The sequence below is a fragment of the Cricetulus griseus genome, chromosome 2, assembly GCF_003668045.3.
Source record: "Cricetulus griseus strain 17A/GY chromosome 2, alternate assembly CriGri-PICRH-1.0, whole genome shotgun sequence".
NCBI classification, from domain to species: Eukaryota; Metazoa; Chordata; class Mammalia; order Rodentia; family Cricetidae; genus Cricetulus; species Cricetulus griseus.
Window position 1 is genome coordinate 197,852,568 of NC_048595.1, and position 19,003 is coordinate 197,871,570.

The 19,003-nt window shown below is 39.7% G+C and overlaps 1 long non-coding RNA gene across 1 annotated transcript; it reads right to left on the bottom strand.

Moving 5' to 3' along the window:
* Positions 1-249: 249 nt before the first annotated feature.
* On the bottom strand, positions 250-12,134 carry LOC107978123. The gene is made up of 3 exons (XR_004768007.1): positions 8,631-12,134; positions 8,496-8,540; positions 250-383 (listed from the first exon to the last, which is right to left on the bottom strand). It is a non-coding gene; the product is annotated as an uncharacterized LOC107978123 (long non-coding RNA).
* Positions 12,135-19,003: the final 6,869 nt, after the last annotated feature.

The following is a 19,003-nucleotide window of genomic DNA, read 5'->3' on the forward strand; positions in this document are numbered from 1 at the left end:
AGCTTCAACATGGTACCTGCCAGGGGACTGGAAAAACAATTCACATTAGGAAAATGGAATTAGTTCTAACCATATTATTAAGTACTACAAATCACTCTCTTGAGCCCAGCAGATAAAGAATCCAAATTATTTTTCAATCTGCTTATGTTTCCATTTCTAATATCATATACAATGTGAAAAAGGCCTTCTTATTTAAAAACCATAGTTTTCATACTGTACAAAACACAACCCAAAACATAGGCAGTACCTCCTCAAGTTCCTTGTAGTCAACTTCATGTGTACAGCACACTGAATGCTATTAATTTTCCTTCTGCTCATATTTTATGGTGTTGACATTTACTGTTGATTTAGCATCTAATGTGTGTGAAGTATTAAGGCAGACACTGTGGAGAAGAAAAGAAATCCCCTTTCCTTAAAAAGATTCCAATCTGGGTAATTCCATGACCTCACCATTCTTAAATCCTCCCCCAGGTTATTCTATTTACCCCTGGAATGAGATTAAACTTTTAACCAGAGGCCAGACGCAACGCAGGTCAGTGCTGTGTGATCAGCTAACAGCCATAGAAAAAGCTGCCCCCACCCACCCTGCAAAAAAAAGTAAAAAAAGATAACTCCAGGTTACCAATAACAACCACAGGGGAGGCAGCAATTCCATGCCAGCCCCAGTCTCCTGAATCCTGGGTCTTCTTCCATTTTCTTGAACTGTGAATGTAGGATCATTCAACCCACCAATTTGTGGAAACAAGGCATGGTCCCTCAAAAATACATGATTAGGAAATGCAGACCCAGTAGTAACTGCAACTACAAGTCACAAGATTTGAAAGAAAGGGAGCTAAGCACTTGATCTTGGCTCTGCTGTGAGCTACATGGTCTTGGACAAATTGCTTCATGTCATCTTCTTCAGTGACAGATGATGGGAGCTGAATAACAACTTGAAGTCACTGTTTCCAAAAATCTATCAAAGCCAGGCTATAGAGCCATACTGGAGCTTCAGGATGCATTTAAATGTACAATAATTAACCTCCATTGTCAACTTGAAATGACCTGGAATCACCTAGGAAACCAGCAGACTGGCAGGCCTCTGGATTTGCCTGTCTAGGATTATCATTGTTAAATTGAGGAAGGAAAGAACTGCCCACTGTGGGTGAAATCATGCTCCAAGCTGGGAACCTGGTCTATGTAAGTGGAGTAAGGGACCTGAGAACAAGTGTTCATCATTGTTTGCTTCCTGACTCTGGACACACTGTGAGCTGATTCTGCCAGCTCCTGCAGCTATTCCCTCCCCACAGTGATGGTCTGTGCCCTGGCATTTTGTTTTCGTTAGAGTGTCTCATCACAGGAATAGAAAAACAAGACAACGGACCCAGCACAAGAAGCCCTGTGTGCAGAAACACTTTAGTGGAGCCATACTTTAACTTGCTTGACCCTGGAGCCCTTAGTCATGACCCACTAAGTTCCGTGATCTCTGGAAAAAACTTGGGAAATGATTTTCCAAATTCTCTTTTAGCTTTTAAAACTTGGTAGTTGACATTTTCACTGATGAATGTTCTATACCTTCAATCCGTGTGTTCCCTTTTAATTGTGACTTTCCACCCTCCTCAGGAACTGAAAATAGTGGGTGGCAAATAAATGCTATTGATGGATTTATTTGGCTCTTAAGGTTAATGTATTCTAAACAGGCCTTATTTAATGTGTTTGGCAAATGTAGCCTAACTCCCAACAGGTCTGGAGTTCCATGTGCTCCAGGAACTACGTGAAAACCACCAACTCTCCCCAGAGCCAGCCAGAAAGATGCCAGATGACATTTCGGCACCATTTGTGTGTGAGAGTTTCATTCTACTAAGGAAACAAAAGGCAGATGCTGTCTGTGGTTAGCAGACTTCTGATCTAGCCTCCTCCTGGGTCTGCTCTGCAGAGTCAAAGCATTGGGTACTTGGTGTCACTGAGCAGTCACTCTGATGTGACAGCCACTTCGTTTTCATCCTCCTTCCTAGTAGTTTACAAGATAAGTTGCCCCTGTCAGATTCTCCTGAGTGAAACATCTTTTTTTTCTATGAATAGATTGCCACTACATGTCTTCTTCAACAGTCAATTACCAAATGCCACCCTCGTGGCTTGAAAGAGCTTCGGAAAGCACCAGAGGGTTTCCCAGGAACCAGCTTGACTGAGTGACTACTCTTGTTTGTGTTCACCCACATAACAAAGTAATAGTCACCAGCAGCATAAACACACTGGAAAGCTGACAGTTGTTTTTAATAAAATACTTTAATACAGCATCATGTCCGTCTTTCAGCATTATGTATGTCTAAGTGGTTTAATATTATAATTAAAACTTTTCCAGTATGCTAAGAGACATAAATGTATATGAAACCTTTAGATATAGGTTATTTCCTTTTAAGTTATTTTTTAAGTTAACATACAAAATATTGAGTTTCATCATGGCGTCCTCACAACATTATATCATTAGACCGTTTTCCTCTTTTCCCTCTCCCACTGCTCTTTCTTATCCCCACTCTTTCCTTTCACTAGGACAGTGTGTCTCCCTTCTTGCTTTTATGTATATCACATGTATTCTCTATTTCTCACTTCCCTTACAGTATCTTTCTCTATCCCTCTCATAATCCTCTTTCTAGTCTGAGATCTACATATGCACCAGCATGCACACATGTAAACATGGGAGCCTGAGCGTGCGTGCGTGTGTACACACACACACACACACACACACACACACACACACACACACACACACACACAATTCACACATACACAAACTCTCTCTCTGTCTGTCTGTCTCTCTCTCTCACACACACACCATACATCCTTATCTCACCAGTGAGAACCATGCAGCTATAAACATGAACATTCAAGTATCTGGCATATGTTGACTTAGTGTCCTTTCGGGTATATACCCAAGAGTGGTATGGCTGAGCTGTATGGTAGTTCTATTTATAGGTTTCCTTGAGGACCCTCCATACTCATATCCATAGTGGATATCCATGTTCAAATTGCCCTCAGCTGTATATAAGTGTTCCCTCTTCTCCACACCTTCACCAGAATTTGTTGTCAATAGTTTCTTAATGACAGTCATTCTGAATGGGAGGAGATGTAATATCAAAGCTGATTTAACTTCTGACAGTTAAGAATGTTGAACACCTTCTCAAGTATTTTTTGTTGTTGTTGTTCATTTGTTTTTCTTCTTTTGAATACTGTCTATTCAATTCATTAGTGCATGTTTATCAATTGATGGTTTTGGGGGTTGGAGGTTTAATTTTTGCAGTTCTTCATATATCCCAGATATTATTCAATTTCTAATGTGTAATTGGTGAAGTTTTTTCCCATTGTGTAGGCTGACCCTTAATTTCATAGACTGGTGTTTGTCAGTCCTTTTGAATACTCCTGAGCTATTGGAGTCCTGTTCAGAAAGTGCTTGCCTGTGTCTCTATCTAAAACAGTCTACCAAAGTTTTCCTCTACCACTTTCAAATTTTCATAGTTTGCATTCAGGTCTTTTATCCATTTTTGATTTTTGTGAAGAGTAAGAGATGTGGATTTAGTTTCATTCTCTACAAAGAAATCCAGTTTCCTGAGTGCCTTTTGTTAAAGAGGCTGTCCTTTCACTAATGTATATTTTTTGGCAGATTTGTCAAGAAATTATGTGGTTGTAGCATGTGGGTTTATTTCTGGACCCTCTATACTATTCCTTTGTTCTACATGTCTGTTTATATGCCAGGTCCCTGCTGTTTTATTACCATGATTCTGTAACATAATTAGAGACCCATAGCCTCTATATTTTAAAAAATCTCTTTCTTGCTAGACATAGTAGTATACTTCTTAATCCTAGAACTCAGGAGGCAGAGCTGGCCAAATCTCTGTCAATTTGAGACTAGCTTGCTGTACATAGTAGGTTCCAGGACAGTCAGGGCTACATAGAGAGATCCTGTCTCCGAAATCAACCAAGGAAAATTTTTCTTTTATTTTTGTGTTTAAAATAATACTATGACCTTGTATTATTGTATGATAAAAGGGATTCCATGGCTTTATTACCAATAACGTTAAGAAAAAGGTTTTTGCTTCTTGCATTTTTTTTCAAGTACAAATAAGTGGTTAGAAAAGGCTTTTCCTCCTGGCCATGCTGAGTGCCCAGTGTAATGTGATAGTGGATAGCTGAAAGCTGCAGTGTATGTTGTTTGCTATTGGTTTCATTTTGCTCTGATTTTTATATTGCCTTCACTTTTCTCATCTGTAAATAGGAAGTACATCTTCCCTACATGTTTTTGTACATTTAATGATAAAACCTGAAATGGTCCATTCAACTCATACCTAATACATGTCATCTAATAAACAGATAATAAGTAATTATATTGTGGAGACTCTATTCATTTGACAAGAGTACGTGGGTGAGTTTGCTCAATGACATTATTCCCTGTGACCCTGTCAGCTCCAATCCTGTTTTTGTTTGTTTGCTTGCTTCCTATGAAGCATTCTAAAGATTTCATCTATGGACAATGATGTTCATCTGAATCATATTGCCTACAAACCTAAGAAAACACTTCCAATATGTGTCATCAGTCCAAATTAGCACCATTAAATTTGAGTTACATGGGATTTTGGGGCTTTTGTTTTGTTTTGTTTTTCTTCCATGGAAAGACTCTGCAAGTCAACTAAGGCCTTGTCTATAACTGCAATCAGTTTCTGGAGACATGTAGACTTGTGTTGTGGGAAGCATAGGTGCCTCAAGAATATTAGTATTCTGCTAGGAAGGAATTGTGGCCTGATTCTGGGAAGAGTTCCTACAAACTGAGTGTGTATCCAGATCATCTAGAGGCTTTTTCATAAGAGAATTCTGATTCAGAAAACATCCAATACATAGAATAATAATATACATTGGTAACAAATACCCAAAAATTTGTTCCAGTAGCTGTAGCATGGATTCTAATTGTTCTTAATAATAAAAACTCAGAGTCAGCTATCAGGGGTTGAAAGCTGAAGGATCAGAGAAGTAGAGCAGCCAGCCACTAGAGTTCTTACCTCTACCAATGCTCAGACCAAAGGGGTGATCCTGTCCTCAGACTGCATCCTCAGACTTCCTCCTCAGACTGCATCCTCAGACTGATTGCACTGACTGACTGATCCCAAGTGCTAGGATCACCTTTGCGTGAGCTCTGTTTCTCTTTTAGACTTGATCAATTTCCTGTAGCCCAGGGTAATCTTGAACTAATAGAGATCCATCTGCCTCTGTCTTCTGATTGCTGGGATTAAAGGTGTGCACCATTGCCTGGCCTCTATTGCTAACTAGTGTGGCTATCTCTGCACTCTAATATTCAGGCAAGCTTTGTTATAGCATAAACAAAATATCAACACAAGTAGCAAAATTAAACATCAAAAAAATGGCAACAAGACACACTGACATTGAGAGCTCCAAATGGCAAGAAAGCTGCCTAAGATCCATAACTAAAGAACAAAGATAAAATAACTAACCAACATAGAATCAAGCACATTGAATTCTGTTCCTGAATACCACCTGCATGGCTTTTGTTTTACTCAACTAACCAAATCAGCCATATCCACTCCAGAGGAAATTAGGTGATATAGTGCTTACCACCACATAATAAATAAAGAGCACTGTGAGTCATTCCAATCAATAAATATCCATTTCAACCTAATACCTATTTCAGATTTTTTGTTTGTTTGGTTTGTTTTGTTTTGTTGGTTTTTTGAGACAGGGTTTCTCTGTGTAGCTTTGGAGCCTATCCTGGCACTTACTCTGGAGACCAGGCTGGCCTCAAACTCACAGAGATCCGCCTGCCTCTGCCTCCCGAGTGCTGGGATTAAAGGCATGTGCCACCAACGCCCAGCCATGCCTATTTCTGATGTTGTTCAAGACCTTGAAGTTAAAATGGTGATCTAAGCAAGAAGCTAGCCAAGTCACAAAGTCATGGATATCCACAGGAATTTATATATCCATGAAATATTATCATTCAAAGTATGAAACCAAAAACAAAAAGTAAAATGCAAAAGCATCCTTAACTTCATACATAATACCAAAATATGGGCCTCCTCTCATAGATCTTAGCTTGCCAATCACCAATATGCACAGCCATCATCCTTATCCAAATTATGACATTATGTGTTGACATTTTTAAATTAGGTACTCTCTTCCTACCCTCCTTGTAATTTGAATGAAGCTGGACCCATCAATAAAATTGTCCAATTTTATCTGTCTGTGGACCCAAATCTGAGGATCACCTGTCAGGAGGCACACACCAAAACACAATGATGACAGCATGAAAATACAATGGATCAAGATACTTGAGAATTCAGGACTGAGGGTAAAACATTTACCATGGAACCATCTCTTCAAACACTGTCTCATCACATATTCTTGCAAAGAATAGCTGGTCAACACAATGCATCTGTGACCAAGTCATTATACATCCACAGAAATGAGCTCCTGATACACAAAAGCAAACACAACAAGCTACAGCTATTCCCAAGTAGGCCGTTCAACTAGAACTCTCAAGCCATATTGCACAGCTTGGCAACCACAGTTTAAACTTTTCCCAGAGTTCCAATTTCATATGAAAACAAGGCTACTCCTCAACAGGGGAGTCTGGAAGAGAGAAAAGGTCAGCCTGATGATCATGTCTATACTGAGAAGGTGTGCTTTGCAGAACCCCACTTTGGAGTAATTACTGAACTTCCCAGGTAGTAGAAGTATGCTTTGAGAGCAAATTTACCCACCTACTTTCTAGTGCTTTTGTAACTTCTCTTGTAGATAGTAAGATTGAGCCGTGTGCTGTCTCTGTCCACACCACTATTTTTTCACAGCTATGTCCCACTGCCTTTATTTTTTTGTATCTGTTGACCATAAGTGACATTAAATGATGTCACTTAAGATCTACCAAAAAAAAAAAGTTATATTGCTACCATCCATTACTTCAAAACAAAGGTGGCTTTTGCTGTAGCTTGGCTATAAGTCAGATACAATGATGAAATTTGCATCCCTTTTTAAGAACCTAAAATTTAAAAAAAAAAAAAAAAAAAAAAAAAACCTTTCTCTATCCCATGAATGGCATGTCAAATATGCAGGCCATTCTTATTCATCCTAAGCTGATTCAGTGAAGCCACACCCCTAGATCCACATGTTTACAGATAGGAAGAACGTGAATCCAGAACCTTGAACCTATTAACTGCTTAATCTTATTTGAATCGCTCTCTTTTCTGATAGTCAGCAGTCTTTGCATTCATGGGTTCCTAAGTTTTTTATTATCTCAGTGGACTTGCTACCAGTTCTTTATGTTTGCTTGTTAGTTATCTATAGTCAGTTATATAAGATTTTAGAAGGAAAAGAAAGACAGCACATCTATCTTCAGTTCACTTTCAGAGAAACTTTTTAGATAATACAAACACATTGAGAACTCACTATCTGGAGATCCCATTAAGAAAATTCTATTTTCTAAAGTGATTAACAAATAGGGTTAAATAATGTACTATTCTGCAGTTTTCTAGATTTGACATTAATATGATGTCTTACTTTCACCTAGAATATGCATAGTCCAAGGGCAAACAATTTAAGTGTCTTCTATTACTGCTTTTGCCATTATTATGCAAAGAGTGAGTATTTTCACTTGCCTTGTAAAGGTACATGCCAGAAAACCAGATTACTGGGTAAGGGCTTTTAGGATCAAATCCCCCCAAAGACACTAGATGCTACCTTGAGCTTAGTTGCTCCTTAGACAAGATAAAAATTGCACCTGTCTTTGTAGTGCAAATCATGCATAAGAATGCATGTGATACGTATGGCGTGCACCCCATGCATCAAGGTCATGCATATGAATGCATGTGATATGTGTGAAGTGCATATGGATCAAGTTCAAAGTAACTACTTCACAGGAACGCTGCCGCTGTTTTTATGCTGTGACTGCTTCTGCATTCCCCTCCAGCAAAAAATAACCGAGCATTCATTCATCTTTGGGAAGATAGCTGGGAGTAAATACTACAGTATGCTGAAAGAAAGCCTTAAGCCAGTTTCTGCCCTTCCCATTTTCTGAAAATCTGGTAAGGAATAGTTCAGTGTGATCTTAAGTTTTAAAAAAATTAAAAATAATTGTTCATTTTCAAAGGAACTCAGAATATGTTTCCCCAAACAATTTGTTCTTTGGGTACAAAGATCCATGTACAGACCACTTCTCAGGGACACTGTCTTGAACCACCCAAACAAGTCCCTGGATTGCCTTGCTCTGTGGATCATCTCCAGGAAGGCTGCCATGGCCATGCCTGGATTTATGGGGATAGCAATAGGGACACAAAGGCAAGTCACTGGCTGGCCTCAGGTCCAGATCTATAATTGGTAACAGAGTATTTGCTACTTCTGTGCTTTTTTATTTTCCAGTCCAGCTGCCAAAGGAGTTTCGGACAGTTTCCCAACTATATTCTGCAAGCTTTGGTTTGCCAAGAAGCTTCAACCAACTGGTGGATCAATAAAGTATATCTTACTTGTTTCTGAGTGTCTTCAATACTATCTTTGAGTGTATTCAGATTCTGAAAGAAAAACAAATATAAAACCAAATGAATTCCTTGGTTCACATATAGAAAACCCCAAGTTGTAGACTGTTAAAAATGTCACTGTACCTTATCACGTCTCTCTCCTCTGCCTCCCACTGAGTCTGTCTCATTCTCAGAAAGTGCCCTGGTGCTTTCTGCATGTCAGTGGTCTTCTAAAATAAAACACAAAGGACCTAAGTCCCAAGTCTGACATACAGTCCCTTGGACTACTGAAAGCAACTCTCTGGCTGGCCAGGTATACTTTCTAGTAAGCAGCTAGGGTGGGATCAATTCTGCTGAATGTTTAATATCAGAGTGGATAAAGCATGCTCCCCTGTTTAGAAAGGGAGATTGTTATTTCATTACTGGGTAGTCAGGAATAGTGTCAATACAAGTACCAGTCTAACAAGCCCTGAGGTCTTAACAACACAGCAGATCAGACTTCCATGTCATCCACTTCTTGGTCATTTGTACCCTACAACTCATTCTTATGCACAGAGGGGTCTGTGTAAAATTAGAGTATCATTGAGGATTATGACATGGAGCATCAGACTAGCTGTGAAGTACATTCTCCATCCAGGGTATTTGTAGTCTTTTCTTTAATGTAAGAGGAAAACATCCAGGAAAGCTTGGTCATTTAAGAGCCAGGGTGTGTCACACTCTGCACTGGCCAATGGAAACAAAGAGACAGCAGCTTTCAAATTTTCCGTAGTTTAATGTTCTGTACAAACTACACAAATAAGGTGCCGCAGATCCACTACCAAGAAACCAGGTGCTGGGTTGTTGACACAGTGACAACAACTAACAGCTTTGACCCTGCCCATGGCAACAAATGACACATGCTTATAAAGTGCTTTCTGATTCCATAGATTATTGTCTTGTTGTGTTAGTAGTTGCAGTAGTTAGACTACTGTAGTTGATATTATTGAGCTGGTGTGTGGCTGTCATGCCAAGGGCTTTGCTTTTTATACCATTTGACCATTATGCTAGCTCTGTGTGATGGTCATTACCTCAATTTTATACATTAGAATTGTGAAGCATGGGGAAGTTATGTAAGAAGCCCCAAATCACAGAATCAGAACACAGTAATAGCATTTGTTTGCCACATCTATGCAGAAGCCTAATGCTGTTCCCTAACAAGGCTTACCCTTTTTGTGGTAGATAGCAATAGGTAATACTTACTTAAGACTCACATGCATCAAATATTACACTAGAGCCATTGCTTCCCTCTGCACTCCCTGTAATTCCATGCTAAGTACTCTAAATGGTATCCCTACTTTACACATAAGCATAGTGAGACTCATAGATGCTTACTAAGTGGCTCAAAGTCACACACTCTAAGCCCAATCTGGCATTTAGGGTCCTGTCTTCCCATAGAGAACACTTCTGTATCCTTTAAGTCTCCTCTTATTGTTTCTGCTGCTTTCTTGGAGGTCAGTTAGCCTCACAAGACTAGATCCTAAGGATGAGGACTGGGCCTATACACTGAGTTCATACAAGTTGCATCAATAAATATCTTATTCATTTGTTCCCTAGTGTGCTATCACACTTAAACACATGGAAGGTGTTCTCACAGCAGAAAGAATAAAAGGATATGATGCTGGCTACAGTCAGGAAAGGAGTCATGTAGTTTCGTAGACTCAGAATCATACAGTTCCTCAGAGAGTCAAAGCTAAGTTCTATGCTTTGCAATAGTCAATCCTACTCAAGTGGCTGTCTTGAAACCGAAATGACCTGGCCTGAACTAGGTTTTTTCTTTTTTTTTTCACGAAATACAGGATGTCAATCACTTCCCAATCATAATAAAAATTGCTGCTAAACAGAAAAGTAAATCCGAAGCTTGGGTAGTAGTTAAGTTTATCTAGTATGGCTAGATTCAGTCCACCCTCTCTGGTCCTTACCCAGTTGCACTCTCCAGACCTTGGGTGTTTCTTTCTACAGGAATTTCACAGATGTCACAAAAAAACTGCCATTAACCCAAAAACTGGAACAGCCTCTTGAGAACTAGGCTTTAAACCCCATCAAGGGCCAGGCACTAGGCCCTTTACATATAAAAGACATACATACAAGATTAAAGAAACAAATATAATTTTTCTCAATGAGGCATCCTTTGCAAAGCAAAATAATAGGCCCTGAAGGAGACTATCAGAGAAGTGGTGGTTTCTAGCTAGAAGGTAAAGAAGGCAAATAACTAGGGATGCTTTTGGAGGAACCTGTTTGGAAACCCAGGTAAGCCTAACACAGAATCAAGCCCTTACTTGCAAAACTCAATTGAAACAAGTTCATGCTCAAACAATTGTGGTTTCTTCGATCTCAGTGGACAGCTGTTTGGGAAGATGACTCACAAGAGAGGACAAATGTATTGTACATGTTGCCTTGAGAGCATTTATCAACATGTGGGAATGAATTACTCAACCCACTGTAAGAGCAATAGAATAAAACAACAGCCATGTCATCAACCATATCCTACCATCAACAACCCACATCCTGGGAGGCAGATTCACCCCAGTTCTGAGTCTTCTGACTGCCATGTTTCATATGTATTCCCTGTGTATCTTAAAACAGACATGAAATCATTTCTATTATATGGGGATCTTGTCCCTTGATGAACACCTTGTCTTTCCTGGCTGCTCTTCAGGGCAGAACACTGACTTCTATTAGGCACTCAGTCTTCACAGCTATGAATTCTAGAGATCAAGTAGTAGTGTCATTCTAAATCAAACACAGTAAATCCATACTCCTTACCAGACACTGGTATGAACCCAGGACAATCTAGCCAATGAAATGTCAGGAGTTAGAAGCTATGAACTACAAGATTTTTTTCATCCCCAATCAAGAGGCTAAAGAGAGAAATAACCAGCATACTCTATTGCTACATATCTATCTGTTTGTTTACATTAACATCTGTAATTATTGCAACCTTCCTGATACTATGAGAAGTAACTTCTACACCATGAAGACAGCAAATTACAAGCATAGCAGTACTGGCTCCTTAGTGGTCATGAAATAATTAAACTTGCTTATGGACCTCATACTGTGTCATGTCACATGTAGCTATGATTAATCAATCTTTGGCCACTTGATTGCCTAATACAGAGGAGCTTGATCCCTATTTGAATCAAATTTGTATTTTCCCAAAAATTCTTGTTCTTGTAATGAAGCATAATTGCCTTTTGAGAAAGTAAAGCTAAAGGGTAGACAATTTTGCCTAGTTCAAATAAAACACTCCAAAATCCATGAAAACACACATAATGCAGCATAAGGATTGACAAACACTTTCATTAAAGGATCAGATAGTAATCACTTCAGCTTCATGGCTATGTATGATCGTTATGTAGTGCAAAAGCATCAAGGCACAGTATAAGAGTGAATGGGCATTACTTTCTTCCAGTAAAACTTTATTTACAAAGAAGCAGAGTCTCATATGCAGTTTGTAGATTATAGCTTTCCTGTCCTAGTCTAGAGTCTAGAGTCCTCAAGACCATGCCTTTAATATTAAAACCCTCTGGTACGATAAATCTTTCCACCCAAAGCCACCCGAGCCCTACCACCACGTGGGTGATCTCTGCCAGCCACCTGAGTTCTGCCTGCCCAGTTAGGTCCCCAATTAATGCACAGAGACTTATATTAGGTACAAATGCTGCTTGGCCAATGACTAGGATTCTCATCTGTTAGCTCAGTCTTAATTATCATAAATCTATATGTTTTATAAGACTTATCTTATCAGACGCCTTCCAATGGCGTCCTCCCTTGCCGGTGGATCACATTGCGAATCTGGAGGAAGAGAGGGCCCTCTTCCTTCTTCCTTGTTCATGTATGAGTCTCCCTGCTATTTCATTTCCTGCCTGGATCATCACTTCTTTACTACATTTCCCAGAATCCTCTTTGACTCCTAGTCCTGTCTAACTTGCTGCCTCATTGGCCAAACAGTACTTTATTCAACAATCAATAAAATAAACATACACAGAAGTACTTTCCCCATCAGCCCTCTGATGGCTTCTGTATATAACTTGGGTCCTGTCTATCTTTTAGCCTTTAACTTGTACCACTCTTGATGCCAGCCACTCAGGCCTTCTTTTTATTTGTAATCTGCATTTTCCCCGCCTCTATGCATACCCCAACTTTAAGGACTTTACATATGATGATATCTTTTCCCCCAGTGATTTCTCTTGGCATGTCATGACTGGCTCCATCTCAGGACTAATGATTAAATATGTCAGTATCTTATATTTTTGGTTGTGAACCTAGCCTTTAATGGCTGAGCCATCTCTCCAACCCTAAATATGTCATTATCTTAAGGAGGTTTTTCCTCTACACTTTCCTCTGAACACATGGGTCTCCACCAGTCACTCTTCTTTCCATGCGAAGGCTGGCTTTATTTTCTTTATTGGGCTCCTCAGTCTGCATCTCTACTTCTCCACTATCAATCTTTGCCCCACTAGAAGACAAGCCTCTTCAGGACAAGGACCTCAACTATCCTGGTACACTATATTTCTCAAGTCTAGACATGAAGAAGAGGCATTTGTTGACTGTTGAATATATGGAACACTCTTGCTCTATTATTGGTTTAAGAACTGTTTTATCAGACTTTAAAATTTGATCCTTAGTACACATCTTCTTTCTAACCTTGCTGCATGCTGCTATCCATAACTTGTGACTTCCTTCAGAGATAACATATTTTGCTAGTGTTGGGTTAAATGTATACTTAAATATGTAACTAGATTAGCAACAAAAATGCTAATAATTACCAGCTACTTGCCACTCTCGATGAAACAATTTCAGCAATTTATTTTTTTAAATGGAAGAAGGTATGTTCCTATCTGCTCTACTTCCCAAATAGCTGAGCCCACATCTACTCAAAGCTCAAGCTAAGTGTTTGGAAGCCAAGCAGTGGCAACTTTGGTGGGAAGGGGAGGAGAATCCATGTCTTTCGATGGAGTCTTTGCTTTATATCTCTCCCCCATGGTGGTTTGTAACCTATTACAAAGAATGTGTTCCACTGTTTCTACTTAGAAAGCCCCAAGTACAGCTTGCAAGCACAGTGGCGTTTGGGACTAATTCTTATTACAGGTTAATACTAGTTTTTCCAAATTTTTGGATTATCTCCTCCACAGTCTTCGGTGTATGAGTCACTCCCACTCTTGACAACCGCCTGCTTTGCTCTGGCCACTTGCCCAGGCTTTTTCAGACCAGGAAATGTAGTTAGAATATAATCTGGCGCTTGACTAAAATATTTAGAAGAAAGAGAGGAAGAGAGAGGAGGGGAGGGTCTTCTCATTAAAACCTTAGGCTCCTTGATAAAGCTCCTACTCAAATATTTCTTTAACCACCCCCTCCCCAGGGACACATTAGAAAACAACAAAAAAAAAAAATCCCTAATAAAGGGGAGAATCACACAGAAGGAAATGCGAATGGTGACTGTCCTCAATGCTTCCTTCTTGATGTGAAGCTTGTTCTCCAGCATTTTCTAAATCTCTCCTCTCAGCTTTCCTGGGGAGTGGAATGGTCTTTCCTGATCAGAAAGCATCCATCAAATTGATGTACACATGAACTTCAGTATTTCAGCTGGCCACAGCCAAGGCTTCTCTGCTTATGTAACATGCCTTCTGAGCCAGTGTTAAAAAGGCTATTTTGGTCCAGCCCTAGCTCCAGCAGAGGGAGCAAACAAAAGTGCTTACAAAATAACATTAAATGAAGGCCAGGGCCAGGTGGGAGGTGCTTGCTATTGAGGACAGCCACTACTATTCTTGCCAAGTATGACCATATAACAGTGTAGGCCCAGAACTGCCAAATCTTCCAATTAAAAAAAAAAAAATCAGAAGCCTGGACTACTCCTCCAATTTTTCAGTGTTGTAGCAATTAAAGGTAGGGCAGGGACTAGAACATGCATGATATGTCCACCAGGCCAGACTGAGCCCATGGGTTACCCATTCAAGGCCACCGTGTCATAGTCACAGGAGTCCACAAGGAATCCACTGCAATAGGATGTCCTCAAAGAGCATCGCTAGCAGCCTCCACGTTTGGAGCAGAGCTCTGAGTGTATGCAAAGCTGCAGGCAGTGTGGCTTCTGCGCTCCTGCTCTTCCCTGCACTGCAGTCAAAGGTCTTCTACTCTGCTCACTTCCTAAGATCTATGGCACACAGAACAGATAGAAGTATATGGCTTAACTATGAAAATTGCTGGCTTTTATTTTCTATATAGTTAATGAATGTCCTGGCTGTAGAAGAGAAAAAAACAAAAACAAAAACCTGACTTTTGTCAGTGAAGAATTTTCACCTCTGTATTAATATGTTAAGACTTTTTGCTTTTTATCTAAATTTAGGCTTACACTCAAATCTCTTGCATTTTTTCTCCTTCAGTCCATGTCAAACATGAACAGCAAAATAGACACAGCCCCCACCTTCCAGTATTAGTCTCAGGGCACTCAAATGCAAAATATAAAACAAAAATGAAGACAAAAAGTATCTATTGTTTGTGTACCACAAGCTTTTGTTAGTTGAAAAAGAATGTGTTTTCTTTCCTTTTGTTTTCTTTAAAGAGCTATGGTTTAAGTTAAACATAAGTGAGTTTTGTTAAACTAAAGATTCATGGTTAAAATGTTTCAGCACATGTCATGAATCTTGAGTGTGACCCCGCTCTGTCTGGAAGCCTATTCCTCCCACTTGCTTCGTTTTGAGCCACTGTTGTTCTTCCATTCTCTCTATACTGACAACAGAATTCCCTGCAAAGAGGAACCACAAGAAAGCGGGGTTTCTTCTAGGGGCTTGCTGTATGTGTGGCAATCCCTGCAAGTGGGAAAATGGGCTATACCCAGCACTGAGATCCCCTGTGTCTGGGTAGCCTGGTTGCCATCCAGCACGGCCTGGCTTCCAGCTGTTGAAGCTTCTTACTTTAGGACTAATCCCCCAATACACTATTGTTTATAGCAGGTTAAATATCACTTACAATGATGTAGCATTGTTTTTGCTGAGGTTTGCATGTCCCCTCTGGTTAGGTGTTGAATTCTTTTTTTTTTTTTTCTCATTTTCAAAAATATATAAAACTGTCCAATGGCAATGGAGTTCCAGGTTTTAGTCTGCACCCAGAGTAACCACCATGAGTTTATTTCGTTAAGACAATCAAATACGTCTTTGTTCATTGCTTCTATTGTAAAGACACAGTACTGACTAAAATCTGTGCACCTGGCATTTCCCTGAACTTAAATGCTGCCACCCCAGATAGACTTCACTTCTCACCTTTCCAAGTACCAATTACCCACTCTCCAGCTGTTGCATTTTGTCACACCCCCCTTTTCTGTTTTATTCTTGAAAAATGTTCTGTGCCTCTGCTTATCCATGTCCCTGTATTAACTCAGTCCACCAGAGCATGAGCTCAGAGGAGCAGGCAACTCTGACTTTCCCATCATGTATCTTCAGAGCCTTGAGCAGGGCCTCTCCTCTTTCCTAAGACTCTCCTAACATGCTAGCACATTTTATAAGGCTACCAATTCTCCAAGACAGGAAGGGGAGAGATGGATATCGAGGTGAAGATATGAATGAATGTTTGAAAAAGTTGTTGTTGCGTTTCTGATTGGTACCTCTCTTTCCAGTCCGGCAGGGTACTGAAACACCCCAGCTCTGACTTAGATCTCTTTTGCTAGGATGATGCTGGTCATTTCGTTGTTTTCAGGACCATGAGTCCCAAACTGTCTTCCTGCCAGTGAAGTAATGAAAGTACCAACTTCTTCCCTCCATCCCACTTTCTTGGACATCTCAACAGATTCCTAGTCTTCCTTCTTCACTTTTGTTTTCAAATCATGATGATCACACTGATTTAAATAGATACTAATGTTGCTGACAAAATAACAAAATAAATATCCTTCTACAATTGTTCACCAATCGTCTATGTGACCCTTCCAAGAACATACCTAATAGAAAAGTCAACTCAATCATTTTCAAAGAACTACTGAGGCCAAATGGAAAACCAGTAGAGAAAAGTACCCATTTATTTTTATTTCTATTTTTAATATTTCTTATCCTTTGTGTCTTCTTACAAATGACATTTATGTGATTAAAAACAGGTTATTTCCTACTAGCCCATCTTCTGTTCTATATTTTTTTTTTCATCTAAATGTATTACTTCTCAGATGGTGACACATGAGTTAGTGACTGTGGAAATGATTATAATGTCATTGATGATTGTGGCTTTAGGGAGTAAATAACCAACAGGCATAGAACCTTGGGCTGAAAAGTTCCAGTGTTTCTCTTAAATCCAATTAAGAAGAAAAATAAAGGCAGGGGTAGGATTAGGCTATGTGAACTAATTTAAGTTTTCTTTCATATGTATTTCCCAAACTATAGACTGACCCTCATGGGAAACAGAATTGGAAAAATTCAAACTACCACCCACCCTTGCTTTGAAGTGTGAGTCAGGGATGGCTTTAGGAAATAGACTCATAAACCCAGCCATTTGCTGTGAGCAAAGCCCTATCAAATTGAGTTGGGAAATTAAGAATAGAACAAGGCAGCTTTAAATGGCAACATTGATCCATGAAGAGAAAACTATTAGATGACATTCATAAAGAAAACAGCTCAGATTTGAAACAGTTCTCATGTACACTCTACCTCCTCTCAGTGATGAGGCTTGATACTAGGCTGCAGCTTGCCAGAGTCATAATGTGTGTTGAAGCATCTTCTGTTTCTGAGGGTAAAGGAATAAAACCCTGGCAGAGAGGCCAAGGGGACAGCTTAGTGGTAAGAGCACTTGCTGCACAAGTATGGAGACTGGAGGCCAAACCCCCAGCACCCATATAAAAAAGATGAGCATAGCAGTGCATATGCCTGGAACCCCAGAATTGTGAGGGAGACAAAAGTTTGGAGAATCACTGGGGCTTGCTGCCAGCCTGGCTCCAGGTTCAATGATAAACCCTGTCTAAAGGGAACAAGGCAGAAACTGACAAAGCAGATAAATACACACACACACACACACACACACACACACACACACACACAGAAAGAGAGAGAGAGAGAGAGAGAGAGAGAGAGAGAGAGAGAGATGAGAGAGAGAGGCAGAGACAGACAGACAGAGACAAACAGAGAGACAGAGTAACTTTTTAAAACATAGTGCTTTCCACACCTTCAACAAATGGTGCAGGCATAACTGGATGTCAGCATGTAGAAAAATGCAAATAGATCAATATCTATGGTCTTGTACAAAACTAAAGTCCAAGTGGATCAAAGACCTCAACAGAAATCCAGTTACATTGAACCTGATAGACAAGAAAGTGGGAAGTAGCCTTGAATGCATTGGCACAGGATAAAACTTCCTGATAATAACACCAGTAGCATAGACACGGAGATTGACAATTAATAAATGGGACCTCCTGAAACTGAGAATCTTCTTTAATGTAAAGGACACAGTAAATAAGACAAAACGACAGCCCACAGAATGGGAAAAGTCTTCACCAACCCCACATCTGACCAAGGACTGATTTCCAAAATGTATATGATGTATGCAGACTCAGAGAAGATGATCTGGAAACAAAGAATTCAATGAAGATTTCAGCCACTATTCAATAGACAATTTGGAGTTAATTCTCCCTAAGCAATAAGTGCCAGCTTCAATGAAAGAAGCAGTTCCTACTAAAGAACAATGACAAGATGCAGATTTTCCATGGCTTGATGTACTACTCAATATTAATAATGTTTAGGATACACTCCAAAATTCCTCAACATCAAAAGCCAACCATCCACCAAAAAATGGGACACATTTTGAAGAGCAATGAAAACCTATTGATTCTACTAGGAGAAGAAACAAGTGAAGAAACTGAAAGACAAAGACTTCAATGTGGTTGTTATAATAGCCAGAAACACACATCAGGTGCAAACACTCTCACCCAACTAGCACCAACAAAAAAAGCCAAGTGAAAAGGTCAGTGCTAAACTAAACCAAATGCATGCAATTGTTGAGTGGAGATATGAAAGGAGGAGTCATGAACTTGAAGATAAGTAAGATAAATATAATATTAATGACAGGCCTAACACCCCCCATTAAAGCTAAACAAAGGCATAAAGCCTCCTAGGGCTGTTAGATAAGATGAAAGGGTCCAACATGTGAGTAAATAGAGTCCCAAACTAAGAAGGTAGTAAACAGGACAGAGAAAATATTGAAAGAAATAATGATCAGTGTGTTATCGAATTTGAACATGTACAGACATTCAATGGTCAATGAAAACAGAACAAGGTAAACCTAAGGAAGCCCTCCCCTCACCAAGTTCTACCAGAGTTAGGCTGTTGAAATCTCAAGATGAAAAGCAAAACTTGAAAGCCTAAAAAGAGAAATGGTGTACTCTCCAGATGGAAGCAATTGTCTGATAAATGGGTGATTTCTCCACGGAAGCTCTGAAGGTCAGCAGAGCAACACCTGCAAAGCCCTGAGAAGGAGAACAAAAGTTGTCAAACTAGAACTCATCATCCAGCAAA